Below are 8,094 nucleotides of genomic sequence, written 5' to 3'. Positions count from 1 at the left end.
ATAAGAGCCGAGCCGTGATAGCCCAGTGGATATGACCGCTGCCTTCGATTCCGGAGGGTGTGGGTCCGGGGCATGCACCTCCAACTTTTCAGTTGTGTGCATTATAAGAAATATCACGTGTCTCAAACGGTGAAGGGAAAACATCGTGAGGAAACTTGCATACCAGAGAATTTTCTTAATTCTCTGCGTGTGTGAAGTCTGCCTGCCAATCCGCATTGGGCCAGCGTGGTGGACTATTAGCCTAAACCCTCTCATTATGAGAGGAGACTCGAGCTCAGCAGTGAGCCGAAAATGGGTTGGCGCAGCGTTGATCGACCCCCCACTATTTGGATCGAGGATATCAAGCGGGTTGCAGGAAGCCGCTGGATGCTGGCGGCTCTTGAATGTTCTTGCAAGTTGCCTTGGAAGAGGCCTACGTCCAGCAGTGGACGTCTATCGGCTGATGATGATGATGATAATGATGAACGTTGATTCCAATGAGCCTTTTATGATCCAGGTGATTCGCCAAATACATAACGAGCTGGCAGTTGGCTGATTATTTCATATATAAATAAATAGCTGACGCCGCGCGGTTTCACCCGCGTGGTTCCCGTTCCCGTAAGAATAAGAGGATAATATATATAGCTTATAGCCTTCCTCGATAAATGGGCTATCTGACACTGAAAGAATTTTTCAAATCGGACCAGTAGTTCCTGAGATTAGTGCTATTAATCAAACAAACAAATAAACAAACTTTTCAGCTTTATAATATTAGTATAGGTTAATTAATATATTATGTAATCTATACTAATATTATAAAGCTGAAGATTTTGTTTGTTTGATTGAACGCGCTAATCTCGGGAACTACTGGTCCGATTTGAAAAATTCTTTCAGTGTTAGATAGCCCATTTATCGAGGAAGGCTATAGGCTATATATTATCCCCGTTTTCCTACGGGAACGGGAACCACGCGGGTAAAACCGCGCGGCGTCAGCATAAAAAATGTGTAAATAGGCCACACAATATAGATACAAAAAAGCCTATGTATTGTTTATCGCGAACTGAGAAGTTTTTTTTTTAAGTAAAATTGCGTTAACAGTAATATTTTGCAACAGAGTGCAGTAGGGCGTGCATCCATTCATCTCGAGAATAAAGTGAAGATGGCGGAAACGGTCACAAAGAGCACTACACCGTCCGCTTCCGGTACAATCGCGGAGAAATGGGTAACAGGTACACCTGTCGTCTTAAAAGGATGTTTGTTATTGGAAACTCAATCCAATATAAGTCTCCATAATCTATACCACATTGCCAGGTGAGAAGGAAATAACTTAGAGAAACTAGTGATCACTGACAAAGTGCAAGGAAAGAGACCTCGAGGACGTAGCCCGATGCGTTGGTCCGATCAAATCCGCGCCACTCTCGACGCGTACACGAGGCTCTGCAAGTCGCGAAGAGCCACATGGCGCGACATCGTGAAGAAGCAAGCTTTTGTTAGGTGAAGTCAGTAATGAGGAATACGACGCAAGGAGGAGGTCTATCTTTTTTCTACAACATAATATTTCTGCACATTAAAACTCGCTCCGAGGGTTCTAAACCCTATCCAAAACCAAAATAGTGATTCCAGTTTGCTGCTTTACACTAAAATACACCAAGGATTCACCTTTCACCTGAGATGTGTCCTAAAATGGCACGCTTTACAAAAATGCCTATTTATTATTTTTTTAAGAATCAGAATTTTCAGGTTTAAGGGCATTTCAAGCTTAGCCTTGAGTGTGAGAAAATATTCAACACTCACTTAATTCGAGTCTTAGATACACCGCGATATAGGGATGAAAACCCACCGGTGTTGGAGGCAGATGTAATACGCCTCACGAGCATTCGCCACTTCTCCCTTTGTGTAGTGAGTCGCGTACATTCATGCAAGGGACCGCCTACAGCAGTTTTAATCTGGTCGGTCCATCGCATGGATGACCTTCCGCGTGGCCTAGTTCCCTCCACCTTCCCTTGCACAACAAGGCGTTCTACTACAATAGTCCTACTAGACTATTGTCGTAATCACTCCAGTACTTCACACATTCTTCACGACCATGTGGATGAATATTTTTTTAAAATATTTTTTTTCATTTTTTTAACACTTCTCTCCGTGATAGTACACCACTACCTGTGTAGACTTCTCTCGGAAGTGGCGCGCTCTCACGCCTGTGACTGGAACACTAATGCGATTTTTTGTCTCGCCTCGCTTTTACTGCGACTCACCTTTACTCTATGACCGTCTCTTTCGCTAGACGGTGTGCCATATTTGGCAGGCATCTTCCGGTTTATTGTTTTATGATGACTCTGATGAATATATGAACTGTCTCATTGGTTCAGGGGTTAGCTTATGCCGCTTCAGATAGTCCTGAGTTCGGGTTTCAAGGTTTTCTTTCTTTTTTTCCAGCGAATCCCTGCGACTCGCTTGATGTCTTCAGTCCAGCTGGTGGGGGGGTTGACCAACACTGCGCTTACTATTGCGGGGTCGCCATTGAGGACCAACCTCTTTTTTTAACCGAGTTAAAAAAAGGAAGAGGTTGGTTCTCAATACGTCCACGTGTTCCGGCGGTGGATATACTCGTTCTAAAATGCGAGGCCAAAAATATTACTTATGTACTGTTGGTACATGAGAAAAATAAGCTACTTAAATGGGCTACTTATGTAAGGAGCTCGCACATTACTATTTACTACAGGATTCGTACAATAGATGCCGTATACTTAGTAATGACGCAGCTTACTGTACCGTTTAGAAGTAACACCATGTTACATATGGAGCTTGTATACAACATAGTGCCGGCTATAAGCGTAATAGCTTTATTTGTTTAGCGTAGTCCTATTATTTAGCATATTAATTCAAGGTTGTTTGTTTTTGTTTTTAATTTAAAGGTATTAATATAGCATATTGTCACTGTGGCTATGTATATCCGTGGTGTCACCTGGATCGCGGTAGCAGCTGAAAATCAGCGCCGCTTGGCCAAGTACTTTGCTTGGTTTATGCGGCACAATGCTGAGCTGTTACCTTTTTTCAAGGTTGTGCCAAACATAACGAAGTGGTTTTTGATGCTTCAACTACTTTAGTTTTGATTTTCAATTGATCAGGTGGTTGAAGCATCAGACACAACTATAGTGCTTACTTAGGCATTGTGGTGTATGGCACAATTTTTTAAATAAATGTTTCTTCTTCCTTTTTTCTTTCTAATAGTGTCTGGTTTGCTACGTGTTTTAAGTATGGCGCACCAGGAATTTTTTCTCGGTGTATTCTAATAATGTGATGACGTAATTAAATGCTGGCTAAATCAAACCTGTACCGTAGGAACGGAACTCGGCATCCGGACATCTGTCGGACGGGAGACTTGGTGCCTGAGCATTAGGTCCCCCACTGACTAGAGACACAGAAAACATATGTACAAGCATGCTAGAGACTTTAGCTCCATCGTAGCTGAGCAAGACCAATTAATTATTATTAATTTATTTACAGACATAATATTGTATTCCGAGACATCCTACTAATATTATCAACGCGAAAGTTTGTATGGATATGTGTTTGTTTGGATGTTTGTTACTCTTTAACGCCGCTACTACTGAAGCGATTTGGCTCAAATTTGGAATGGAAATAGATTTTAATTTTGATTGACACAGGCTACTTTTTATCCCAAAAAATTCCATGGATTCCCGGATTTGCGAAATCCTGATGATTCTGAAGTTGTATGAATGTTTGTTACTATTTCACGCCTCGGCTACTGAACTGAATTACCTGAAATTTGAAGTAGAGATAGAATATAGTCTGGATTACCAAATAGGCTACTTGTCTTCCCGGAAAAATTAGGTATATATCTTGAACATGGCCATTTTGTTTTTCTTTATGTTGTTTAATTTACTTGCAATTAGGTAAAAATGGTTTTGGCGCTCACGTCATGAAATTTGCGTCGCGTGTCAATCGTTCACGTGAAAGTCATAATTCGGCGTCTCGTTTGCGCTTCGAATTTTATCCATATCGTACCGACGCGCTTCGCGCTCTTAATACTTCTGGCAAAATATATTCGGTTAGATTAGCTTAGGGGGTAAAGAGTAATATTAATTTACATTACGTAGACGAGTGCAAAAATATAAAAAATATAGATCGTCTAACTCTTGTGCGCGCCCTTATATATAGAAGTTGGGAACAGTTTTTAAAGAAGCGCAAAAACTTTGAATTTCTCTCCAAGTTAAACGAAAGGTGGATTTTTTATACGAGACGATATCATTAAGGGAGGTATCGATTTCACTTGCCAAAGAAGTTAGTTAAACCTATATGTAGGTATTATAGCTATTGTATTGCCTCGTTGGTCCAGTGATTAGCAGATGTGGAATCACGAAGCAAGGGTTCGAGTCATTGATATAGCTTCGCGACTCGTTGAGCGTTCTAATTCGATCACGCAGAGATACTCTGAGCATAGCGCGCTCCTTCGTCCGCTGAGTGACTTTGAGCAAGCCCCTGGTTCGAATCATTGGTCGGGTTATGAAGTTCTTAGATTTTCTTTCTTTGTGCCTCGAACTCTTTAAACAAAGTGTCACTATAACTTGGCGACTCGTTGAGCATTCTGATTCGATCACGCAGAGATACTCCGAGCATAGCTCGCTCCATCGTCCGATGAGTGACTTCTTGACTTGAGCCTTCTTACCAACTACCATATTATTAGGTCCGACCAGGTTATTTATACCCGTATATGTATTAACATAAAACTGGTCTAATGAGCGAACACTGAAAAGTAAGTACAATTCAAATAAACTAAACTTTTTAGGCAATACCTACTAAAATACACTTCAATTTTATATAATAAGAAGATTGGCACGATCACCAACAATTATACAAAACCCTTTTGCAACAATGTAATACACAATTGTCATTCTGCATACACCTTTTACCGTATTAGGCCGTCGTCTGTCCGTGTCTGCATTGTAATAGTTAGGCTACCTTTCCACTAGGGATGCGCAACCACAGATATAAGAGGAAGCGTCGTCGTTATCAACCCATATACGGCTCACTGCTGAGCTCGAGTCTCCTCTCAGAATGAGAGGGGTTAGGCCAATAATCCACCACGCTGGCCCAATGCGGATTGGCAGACTTCACACATGCAGAGAATTAAGAAATTCTCTGGTATGCAGGTTTCCTCACGATGTTTTCCTTCACCGATTGAGACACGTGATATTTAATTTCTTAAAATGCACACAACTGAAAAGTTGGAGGTGCATGCCCCGGACCGGATTCGAACCCACACCCTCCGAAATCGGAGGCAGAGGTCATATCCACTGGGCTATCACGGCTCCCTTAGAGGAAGCGTTAGAGGTAGGTATTAGTGTTGTCTGTTCTATGTGCGCAACGATAACCTACGCGAAGATTTGTTAAACCAGAGAGGTAGGGTAGGTGTAGGGTAGGGGTAAGGTAAGGTTACGTTAAGAGTAGGGTTGGAGTAGGGTTCTCTGTTAGGTTAAGGGTAGGGTTGGAGTAGGGAAAGGTAGGGAAGAAGCGCACATTAATCAAAGCGAAGCTTGACCGGGTCCACTAGTAGAACTCTATAAACGTATATACTAACAAATAGTTTACAAAAAATGTAATTTAAAAATAAAACTTTTATACTATATAGTAAGTATTAATGATCTAACATGAGGTGGCCATAAAATAACGAAAATACAAAATTGTATTTTCGTTATTTTATTTTATTTTATTTTATTGAGGGCTTACAAACAACATCATAGTACACAATCATATTATCATATTAGTAATATAAATAAAAATTATAACTATGACACCAGCTTCGGAAACCACAGATTACAATACTATAAAGTAGACTACTACGTACCTAAATACTTTATATAAAATTATTACAAACAAATTTTAAAAAAATTAAATTGAAAAGTGAATAAAAAAAAATGGATGAAAGAAAAGACTAAAACTAAATTATTAATTAACTAATAGCTATAAACTCTGCAAGCGTTTTATAACCAACCTCTTGAAGGTACCTACACGTGTAGAAAAAATATCAATATTATTGAAACACTCATTGTAAGATTGCGTCATTCTATATAATGGAGAACGTTTGCCCGCATTTGTACGGCAGTTGGTGGTAGCAAAGAGCTGATGCGTTCGAACACTTCGCATTCGAGCCCTGAGTGGTACTTTGTAACAAATTTTGCGCGTTAGGGCTACACAATCGTACTTGTTATTACATAAATCATACAAGAGCATGACTTCGAGTTGCTTTCGTCTACACTTTAAGCCTAGTATATCATATTTTTCAAGAAGTTGGCCACTTTATGGCCATTTTATGGCCACCTTCCGTCTCCATCATCAGTCCAGCTCCATGGTACCCTATTAATGCATTGTCACCGAATATACACAAGGATAACAAAGATCCAAATACAATGTCAAGAAGTCTAAGCCTAAAAGATTTGACCCACTAATTTAATTAGTGCTTGTAAAAAGCTTATCTTAAACCTTGATTGCTTTAATAACATAGCAAATCTCAGGACTCCGGTGGTTAGCTAGCATTATCAAACCATGACATAACTTTGGCGCATGTCAATATTCAAAACACACCTTTGAAAGGTGTCCCGGTACATCTGTGTTTAATCCCATACGTGTAGTGTGACCATGAATTTTAAACATGACCAATAAATACTCCACTTTTCTTCTCTTTGTTTTATATAGTTCCTTTTTTGAAAATTGATATTGCCTATACAAATTCAATTTTGCAACCCAACAGCAACGAGTATTAGAGAGTAGATTTAATATGTGACGATCACCGTAGATCGAAAACGTGATTATAATAAAATGAAAATTGATAGAAGTACGTAAGCATATAACAAAGAAGAAGAGTACTACTTTTTACCTCCAACTAAGCTGAAAGGCTGTTTTGGAAGTCAGAGTATTAAAATATAGTGAAAATGGAAGAAAGAAAGAAAGAAAGATCTTTATTTTTAAGTAATGCCACCTATCACAATAAATCTAAATTATATTATGGCTTAACTGTCCACTCCAACAGTGGAGCACTAAAGAATTCCTTGTAATGTGTGGCATAACCTAGAAAAAGGATGCAGCACTGATTTTCAGTTAGGACCCAGTTCAGGTGCCGCCACGCACACAGTTCAACATCCTATGTAAACTATTAAAGATAATTATTAAGAAATGTTGCGATAATGGTTAACCAAGTTTAAGGTGCAAATTGCAATAATCGGTGATGACGTATCTTCACAGTGTTCAATCAGTCATTATTCGTTCGTTTCACATTAATTAATGTATTCATCATTCAATGTTAACTTAAGTAAGTATTAAGTTATGTAAGTGCAATATTTTTCCACCGACTTATGTAAAGACATAGTTTGTATAACAAAATTTCACCAGACAGTGATTAAACTCAAGAACTCTATTTGCCTATGAAGCTACTAAGGCTTTTTTAATGTAACCAATCGCCAAAAGAGGAGAAGCATTGCAAATAACGCGTCGCACATCGATACAAACGATAAAACGCAAACTTAAAGATTTTTTTTATAATTACGATAAAAAGCTTGGTATTGAATTGCACTATACGACTGTGTACTTAGTTCTAGATAAATTTGTAAAATAGTCATGAAAAAATTAAACCCTGACTGAGTTTGTTGTGGGCTCTTGTCCGACCAAGGCGCTTTGGAACCCTCGTGACTTTAATTTTAAGTTTTCGACTATTAGCATCATTATCTATTAATATTATTACCTGATGTTTCTAAAGTGCTTGTAAATTAATCCTAATTTAAATAAACTAATTTTCAATTAGAATTGCATGTAACCACAATCACACTGTCTAGAGTACACGACTAAGAACTAGAAAAATTTAATAAGTATAATGCATTCCGAGAATTTTTGGATTAATGCAAAACTCAATATTTTATAGCCCAACCTAGGACTGGACCAAAACTGACAAAACTCTCATAATCCAAAGTCACATATATACTTAAAATAAAGGTTTCTGTACTCGGAAATTGGAACCCTAAAATTGGACAAGTCCGAAATTGTTTCATTTAATTGTTACCCTAGCAAAACTAAATCTCTACGTTGCCAATCGGCACGGTA

Source organism: Bicyclus anynana, chromosome 23 (genome assembly GCF_947172395.1).
Source record: "Bicyclus anynana chromosome 23, ilBicAnyn1.1, whole genome shotgun sequence".
NCBI classification, from domain to species: Eukaryota; Metazoa; Arthropoda; class Insecta; order Lepidoptera; family Nymphalidae; genus Bicyclus; species Bicyclus anynana.
The sequence above is the reverse complement of the archived record's forward strand: the minus strand, read 5'-3'. Positions refer to the sequence as shown.